This window comes from Mus caroli, chromosome 3, assembly GCF_900094665.2.
Source record: "Mus caroli chromosome 3, CAROLI_EIJ_v1.1, whole genome shotgun sequence".
Taxonomy (NCBI): Eukaryota; Metazoa; Chordata; class Mammalia; order Rodentia; family Muridae; genus Mus; species Mus caroli.
In genome coordinates, this window is record NC_034572.1 from 131,951,775 (window position 1) to 131,961,129 (window position 9,355).

At 44.0% G+C, this 9,355-nt stretch overlaps 1 long non-coding RNA gene and 1 pseudogene across 1 annotated transcript; one reads left to right on the forward strand and one right to left on the reverse strand.

Moving 5' to 3' along the window:
- Positions 1-206: 206 nt before the first annotated feature.
- On the forward strand, positions 207-2,291 carry LOC110292010. Its single transcript, XR_002377637.2, has 3 exons — positions 207-403; positions 906-1,075; positions 2,250-2,291. It is a non-coding gene; the product is annotated as an uncharacterized LOC110292010 (long non-coding RNA).
- A 6,173-nt stretch (positions 2,292-8,464) lies between these two features.
- Positions 8,465-8,845, reverse strand: LOC110291939 (annotated as a pseudogene).
- Positions 8,846-9,355: the final 510 nt, after the last annotated feature.

Consider the following 9,355-nt stretch of genomic DNA (forward strand, 5'->3'; position numbering starts at 1 on the left):
TTTTTTTTTTTTTTAGATATGTTCTAACTCTAGCCCAGGCTGGCCTTGGGTTATACCAGCCCTACCTCGGCCTCCCAAATGTTAGTGCTTCAACATGAGACCCACGCCTGATTCTATTTCTTTAAGATCCAGCCCCAATACTAGCTAACCAGATGAACATTTGCTGACCTTCTGAGTTCTAGTTAATCAATCTCTAACAATGTCTACTCTGCTACTTCTAAACCTAGGACACAGTGCTGTTGTTACAATTAGCAACAATTTTAGGCTACATTTACTTAGTCGGGGGCTGAGGAGATGACTGCAGCGCTACAAGACTTACTAATCTTGCAGAAGACTGTTCCCCGACACCCACATTAGGTGACTCAGCATTGCCTGTAACTCCAGCTCTAGCTTCCTGATACAGGTAAAATCTGGGTACTCTCGGAGTTCTCAGTCTCATTAACAAAATAATTTAATAATAGAATCAAATAGGAGCTCAAGGGCAATTAGAGTTTAAAAGAGAAAAACCTCAGAGCAAGCAGGATGTAAATTTCTACAGCTGCCCATACGAGATAGGAGAGAAGGAAGAAACCATGATATTTATACTGGCAAGTCAGACCAGCAAGCAGCCAAGGTGAGGGTGGGGGTGGGGCTTTAGAGAGAGAGTAAGGAAACCCAACGTATTAGAAAATCCTGCGTCTTAGTGAAGGCGTTTTCAAAAGAGAGAGAAGAAAAAGACAAGTTACATTTTCCTGGAAAATTCTTTTCCCCTTTGGTTGGATCTGAAATATTCAGAAAAGAGGACAGAGTTATAAAGATAAACAGCTGTAACCAGTAAGCTAGCAGCGGCATCATGGGTTGAAAAAGTATCAGAGCTGGTCTTTCCACTCTGGATTTCGTCTTTAGCTTTTATTTTGCTCACATAGGTTTTCACGGCACTGAGTTTGGAAATCCCTTCCCGATGAGTCCACCCATCCCACTTGGCCTCGCCTCTGAGATTACACAACCCTGGCAAATCTGTGTTTGTGTCATTCATGGCGTGGTTGAAATGGCTGTAAATGAGCAGCATCTCTTCGTCCGTTGGTTTCATCTTGAGGTACTTCACCTCCTCTGGGGTTTGGTCAGATTCAGCCTGACGTGTGACAGTGAAGTAACTTTAGACCCAAGAAAAATGGTACAAGCTCAGAGCAGGCAGTAAGTGATCCCAGACTAAACATTTAAAGACTGGGGGACTTTTAAAGTGGCTTATGTTTCATATTGTGATATAGTATTTTATTATATGTGGGTAGTTTGTGTTCTCAGGGGTCAGGAGAGGGGATTAGATCCCCTGGAACTGGAGTTACAGATGGTAGTGAACTACCGCATGGAGGCTGGAGATTGAATCCTAGACCTCTGCAAGAGCAGCTAGTGCTCTCAACTTCCGAGCCATCTCTCCAGCCTGCCTTGGTATTGATATTGAGACCGTGGGGGTGAACAAGAAAGAAACTCTTATGGATTTAAATATGATATGTTAGTGTGTCAGGTTGACAAGTGGTCAATTTGGTCAAGTGGTTGGTTTTTGACAACTTGGTACAAACCTCTCCCTTACACCCTCCTCCCAATACACACCCCCACACACAACACACACACACACACACACACACACACACACACACACAGGCACGCACGCAGGCCTATCTCAAGTCCTTGTTCTTTTTGGGGGTATTTATTTATTTATTTATTTATTGGTTTTTCGAGACAGGGTTTCTCTGTGTAGCCCTGGCTGTCCTGAAACTCACTTTGTAGACCAGGCTGGCCTCGAACTCAGAAATCCACCTGTCTCTGCCTCTCGAGTGCTGGGGTTAAAGGCATACGCCACCACACCCGGCTCTTGTACTCATTAACAGTGTCATGTATGAGTTCTGTCTCATGGAGCAGGCCTCAACTCCAATCAAAGAGTAGTTCATTTCTCCCATAACATCTGTGCCACTATTGCCCAGCGGGTGGACATTGCAGGCAGGTTGTTACTGTAGCTTGCGGGATTCACAGCTGGGTGAGACTGCTGATTGCTTTTCTCCTCTGGTAGCATGTTCTCCTCCAGCTCTACGTAGCCTATTCTTGACTGTAGGTGCTGTCTTACAACAAAGAAGGAAACTACAAAAAAAAAGATAGGGTTTAACTTAGGTAATATACTACTGTCTTAGTTAGGATTTCATTGCTGTAAACAGACACCATGACCAAGGCAACTCCTACAAAGGAAAACATTTAATTGGGGCTGGCTTATATTATAGGTTCAGAAGTGCCATTCATTATCATCAAGGCAGGAGCATGACTGTCACTGAACACTGGAGGAGCTGAGAGTTCTACATCTTGTTCTGAAGGCAAACAGGAGAAGACTGGCTCTCATGTGACTAGGAGGAGGGTCTTAAAGCCCATGCCCACCTACTCCAACAAGGACACATCTCCAAATAGTACCACTCCCTGGGCCAAGCATATTCAAACTACCACAACTACTACTACCGATATAAAATCTACATTATTTATCCAAAATTTCTTATTTCTTTTTAATTCATAAGTTTCAGATTTCAACTGTTATAAAAAATTTTGCATCGTACAATTTTTGCAAAGGTCTAAGACAAAGTTCTGGACTCACAGTTGTCTTTGTTACAGTTTCAGTTACTATGAAAAGACAACATGACCAAAGCAACTCTTTTTTGTTGTTGTTTGTTTGTTTTTTGGATATTTTCTTTACTTACGTTTCCCCTCCCCCGGAAAACCCCTATCCCATCCCCCTTCCCCCTGCTTCTATGAGGGTGTTCCCCCACCCACCCAACCATTCCTGTCTCCCCACCCTGGCATTCGCCTACACTGGGGCATGGAGCCTTCACAGGAACTAGGGCCTCTCCTCTCACTGAAGCCAGGCAAAGCCATCCTCTGCTTCATATGAGGCTGGAGCCATGGGTCCCTCCATGTGTAGTCTTTGGTTGGTGGTTTAGTCACTGGGAACTCTGGGGGATCTGGTTGGTTGATATTGTTTTTCTTCCTATGGAGCTGCAAACCCCTTCAGCTCCTTCAGTTCTTTCTCTAACTACACCATTGGGGACCCCATGCTCAGTCCAATGGTTGGCTGTGAATATCAGCCTCTGTATTTGTCAGGCTTGGCAGAGCCTCTCAGGAGACAGCTATATCAGGCTTCTGTCAGTATGTACTTCTTGGCATCCACAATAGTGATTGGATTTGGTGACTGTATATTAGATGGATCCCCAGGTGGGGCAGTCTCTGGATGCCCTTTCCTTCAGTCTCTGATCCACACTTTGTCTCTGTATTTTCTCCTGTGATTATTTTGTTGCCCCTTCTAAGAAGGACCAAAGCATCCATGCTTTGGTCTTCCTTCCTCTTGAGCTTCATGTGGTCTGTGAATTGTGTCTTGGGTATTCCGAGCTTTGGGGCTAATATCCATTAATCAGTGAGTGCACACCATGTGTGTTGTTTTGTGATTGGGTTACCTCCGCTATTGGGACTGGCTTACAGTTTCAGAGATTCAGTCCATTATCATCATGGCAGGAAGCAAGGCAGAGTGCAGGCAGGCATGGTGCTGGAGGAGCCGAGAGTTCTACATCTTGACCCAAAGGTAACCAGAAAGAAACTGACTCTTCAGCACTGGCAGAGCTTCACAGCCCACCCGCACTGGAAAGCACTTCCTCTCTCAAGGCCATACCTCCTCCATCAAGGCCACACCTCCAAATAGTGCCACTTCCACAGGCCAAGCATATTCAAAGCACCACACAAGCCAAAAAAAAAAAGTACCTGCAACAGTCACCTCTTTTTCTTGAAAGAAAGGAAGAAAGAAAGAAAGAAAGAAAGAAAGAAAGAAAGAAAGAAAGAAAGAAAGAAAGGCTTTATTCTGCAATTCAGTCTTGAAATGCATTGACTCAAATTTTGTGTCAACTATAACTCTGTCAACTGAAATGCAATGCTGAAGGTAACCGTCATTCAAACACAGCGAAGTTTCATTGGAAATATGTGGTTCACATCTAGTTTCCCTCACCGCCATGAAGCCAATTAGAAGAGCAGGTAGCATCATCTGGCCCCTGTGGGGTTAGCAGGAGGCCCAGAGGACTTGTCTCCTCTCCCTGACACAGACTACAGTGTATCACAACATAATTCCAAGACTGATTACAGACAAGTTGGACTAAAAAGAAATTTTTCAAGTGTGTTTGTAGCTGAGGTATAGAATCAGCTCCACTCTGGTTTTCTGTCTTGAGTGCTTGCAATAAAGATGGGAACCTCTGCATCACTGGAATTAAGCAAAATTGTAGCACATTTTACATATACATTAACATCATAACTTCAATGCAAACTTCAAACTTTCTCATTATGACTGTGGGAAAATATACATCATCTAAGGGGTAGGAGATACTGCCAGGAGGTGGCCCTTGATTACCCAGAATCATAGCATTTATGTGTGAGGAAATAGCCTTTTACAGTCGGCATATATATATATATATATATATATATATATATATATATATATCACTTAGCAAGGACAGAGGAAGCAGTACACCTTTTCATACTTCCAATTTGGCTGCAAATTGCAATAAGGATTTGTTATGTTTTCCAAGTAGACAGACGAGATAACTACACAATACTGAATGGGTTTGGAAATAAAGGGCAAGCATCTATTTGGCAAATACATTTACCAACTTCCCACAGACACCTCTGTGGCAGCCCTCCTCTGTGTGGTAGCTCTGAACTTGCTGCGTTCTGTGGGTCCCTGTCTTAGCAAAGTGGTTCTCTTCAGTCATTGCTTTCTGGCTAGTATTTGCATAGCTTTACATCTCTCAAAAGAACACATACCACGGAGCATATCAATTAGGAATTTTATAGTAGGCATTCATGGGAATTGATTTATGGCAGGATTGTATTTCAGCTTTATTCTGGGCCTGTCTAAAAGCAACCCAAGAGTTGAAATCCATGGGGAACTGGCAAAGAGGGCTCAAAGAAGAAAGAGGTCAAGCGTAGCAGCAAGGTCAGGATGCCTTTGTGCGAACACAACTTCTTCCCTGTGAGTACAGATGCTCCTGTGAGAATGGCCTTGGTGACTATACCATGCTGTTTAACCAAATCCTCTTGGTAATTCACAAGCTAGCAACGGGCAGCCCTGGCTTGTCCAAGCCATCCATATTGCTTTGTTTTAGCCCAGCCTCATCAACATCACAATGAATAATACAACTCCAGCTTCCTTTTCTATCTTACAATAAAATCGTATTTCTCTTCAAAACACTAGCTATATTTAGGAAGTTCTTTTTCAGTAATAGTCTATGTAACGAGAATATCCGTAATGCATCTCTAGGGATTCTCGAGTGATTCTGTGTCCGTGGTTGTTGAATCCCTGGATTCTGATGTCTTTTATAACAATGAACAAGATTGGATTCTAAGCTCTGGCATCATTTTTAATTTAAACCATTGGCATTATTTATAAGCACTTGATCCTGTATTTCTATAAACTAAATAGGACAAGATAAAATGCTTCTGCGAAACTCTGAAAAGTCCAATATTAATGAAACAGCCTTCCAAGGCTTCCATGCTACTTGAGAAGAAATAAAAACAGATGTCGCTGAACCAGAGGAGTGACGTGCTCCTGACAGTATGGTAAGATGAAAATATTTAGAAGAATCAAATTTTCATCTTCTATTTCTCTCAAGAAGAAAGCCTTTGATGAATCTGTCGGTTATTAGCAAAGCCTTCCTGAGAGCATTGTCAGCAACAGGCAAAGACTGGAACAGTCAGAGGAGTGCGGGGGAGGGAGGGTGCGGGCGAGGGGGCGGGACTGACTTAACTAAACTCACAAAATCAAGCAGCAGTGTCTACTGTAAATGGATTCCTGGAAGGCAAGCATAGAATGCCCAGAATAAAGTCATACTTAAAACATAAAACAAAGCCATACTGAAATACTACTGACTTGGGTGTTTAACCGACACAAGGTTACTTCTCATAGTCAGAGAGGCTAGGGATCCACAATTATGGTGTTGACAAGTTTGGTTTCTTTGGAGGCCTTTCCTTTGAGCTGGTAGACGACCACCTTTTTGCTAAGTCCTTCCAGAGTCATTCCTAAGTCTGTACTGTCTCTGTTTGAATCTATAAGAGAACCAGGCATATGACATGAAGACCTGTTTCTAGGACTCCATCTTACCCTCCTTTACTTCTTCCGAGGCCATATATTTAAGTGTAGCCATACTGTGAGGTGCTGGAGACTAAGGATCCAATGCATGAATTTTCACTGCTGCACAATCCAGCCTATAACAGTAGAAGATACACTATCTAGATCTATCAGAATTGGGACCAGGAAATGTGGAAGTTGTTCACAGTATTTCCCAATGAACAATCCTTATTAGTCAGACAAAATACTGTGAGATTTAAAGGAAGCTCCTCTAGTACTTTTTCCAGCATATGACATACTTACTCATATAGCTATCTGGAACAGAGGAGCCCATTATTGTTATAATATATTAATCTTTAGTGGAGACCCATGAGCATTTATAATGTGTCCTTCCCAGAGTTTTTGTCAAAGTTGTTGAAGGTGTTTCAGTGTCTATAACAGTTACACAATTACAACTTCTCTCTTTGTCAACAAACTATTATATTACTCATAAAATGAATGTTTTCATTGTATATTTTTTTGGTTTATTGTCATCCTCTGTGGAACCAGGGGTTCAGTGGGTCTCTGGTCTGGCAAGAAATGGCCTAAGTATTACAGCTCTCAGAAGAGAAACTGATGCAGGACAGATAGGTAGCCTGGGTCCCAGGTCTAGCCTGCTACCATGGCAGTACCAATGCGAGCAGCAGGGGCAGCAGCAGCGGTGGTTGGCAGCAGGTAACTCCGGGCAGCAGGAACAGGAGTGATGTGAGCCTGACCAGCCAGGTGGGTCAAAGTCCATCGATGAAAGCTTAGGGAGAGAAAACTCTCCCCCAAGCGTTTACAGTCGATAAAACAGACACTCTTAGACAATTCTTGGAGAAATAACTTGTGCAGTTTATTCTATGGATAGGGTCTCTATAAACACTGAGGAGTAGGGTGAGATGGGGCCGGGGTGTCGATGCTTCCTATTGGCTCAGTCTGAGATGCTAGAGATGCACTGTTTGCATGGGAAAGGACTTCAGATGATTGCCATGGTCCTCTCAGTGGGTTGTCATGGTTACCTATTCCAGAGCAGGAGACTTTGGCAGGGAGCTGGCCCCACACCTACCAATCTCAATTCTGAGTTTCATGGAGTTTGGGCTCAGACAGCCTTACTAATTCTTCTGTCTGATGGCATAGTCCACTTGCCCCCCCCCCCCCGCATCGCCGTTTATACTGTCTTCAAGTCTTAGTACTTTAATTATGCTGGACATGGTAGTATGCACCTTTAAGCCCAGCACTCGAAAGGCAGAGACAGGTGCATCTCTGTGAGTTGGAGACCATCTTGGTCCACAGGAGAGTTCCAGGGCTACACAATAGAGAGGCTGTCCCATAAAAGCAATACTAATAAAATTTTAAAAGTTGACTTCTTCCTTACTCAAAGACTAGCAGATGGCTGCTTGGCCTGTCCTTCTGGGCAGGTCTTTAGGGTGGTCATTTCAGTAGCAGGCCCTTTGAATTCTATGGAATTGCAATCTTCATCCGATGGGCTACATACAAGGTTTCTGTGGGAGAACAGAGCAGGAACAAATCACAGTCTTGGCTTGCAGGTAGGGCACACCAGCCTGTTCCCCTGGGCTAGTACCGATACTCCTCCCGTTAGATCCTAAGAGAACCTGGTGATGAGTCTGTCAGTGCTCAGCTTCTCTCTTTAAAGAAAAGAAAAGAAAACAAAACCAAGAACAGCTGGGATTAGCTCAGAAGCAGGGTGCTTGCCTCCAATATGGGAGGCCCTAGACTTTGTTCTCAGTATTAGAATAAGAAGGAAAGAAAGGAAGAAAGGGGGCTGGAGGGATGGCTCCAGCTGATTGCTCTTCCGAAGGTCCTGAGTTCAAATCCCAGCAACCACATGGGAAAAAAATTATTTTAAGACAGGCGTGGTGGCCACACACCTTTAATCCCAGCACTCCAGAGGCAGGGGCAGGCGGATTTCTGAGTTCAAGGCCAGCCTGGTCTACAAAGTGAGTTCCAGGACAGCCAGAGCTATACAGAGAAACCCTGTCTCGAAAAACCAAAAAGAAAAAAAAAAAAAGAAAGGAAGGAAGAAAGGGAGGGAGGAAGGGAGGGAGAAAGGAAGAGAGAGAAAGACTGAAAAATTAATGCCTACTTCATGCAGAGAAAATTCAGTAAAAATAAGGTAAAGTGCCAAGCACTTTTTTTTTTGGTGGTGGTGGTGGGGGGACACATATTTACTTAGCAAACAATACTATAAAGGTGGAGGAGGGACAGAGCTGAGTCATAATTCAAATCAGATTCTACAGTGCCTGGATGCAAGGGGTGTTCCAGTAGTCTTCACTGAACCTGCCGAACAAGTCGGTGACCTCCACATCAGCAGCCCCAGAAGTGAATCCGAAAGGAGTTCATAAAATCTGGAGATTTGGCCATGGTGCATTCGAACTCGGAGACGGAAAGCATACTGGCATTGTCCGGATCTGACTCACCCAGGACGTGGTGCATGACGTCCATCAGCAGGCCCTCAGACACGTCATCACTCTTCAGTAGTCTTAGCACTATCTTCTGGAGGTCCTCCTCATCAATGACACCATTCTCGTTAAAATCATAGATACAAAAGGCATACTCAATCTTCAGGCTGGGGCAGGCCTGCTCACTGAATAAAGATGCCATGCCCAGTACATCTTCAAAGGCGAGCACGTTGTTGTGGGAGAATACCCTGCAGATGCGGTCTCTGAAAGGGTTGACAGTTTCAGAGGTTCAGTCCATCATCATCAAGGTGGGAGCGTGGCAGCATCCAGGAAGTCATGGCGCAGGCAGAGCTGAGAGTTCTACATCTTCATCCAGAGGCTGCTAGTGGGAGACTCTCAAGCACTTAATCTAACACGTAATAAGTGCTCAATAAATACTCATGTGCCCACTGTCATCAGTAGCAATAGATATCAGACAGGTCTATTTACCCCACCCCACCCTCCTTGCAGGGGAGTAAAATCTGCTGGCCTCATTTAGGGTCCTCAGCTGGGTAAATGCTTCCCACTTATTTTTTTTCTTTAAGATTTATTTATTATATATAAGTACACTGTAGCTGTCTTCAGACACCCCAGAAGAGGGCACCAGACCTCATTACAGATGATTGTGAACCACCATGTGGTTGCTGGGATTTGAACTCAGGACCTTTGGAAGAGCAGTCAGTGCTTTTAACTGCTGAGCCATCTCTCCAGCCCTACTTTCCAGTTATAACTGGACACAACCAACACAGAACTGGAA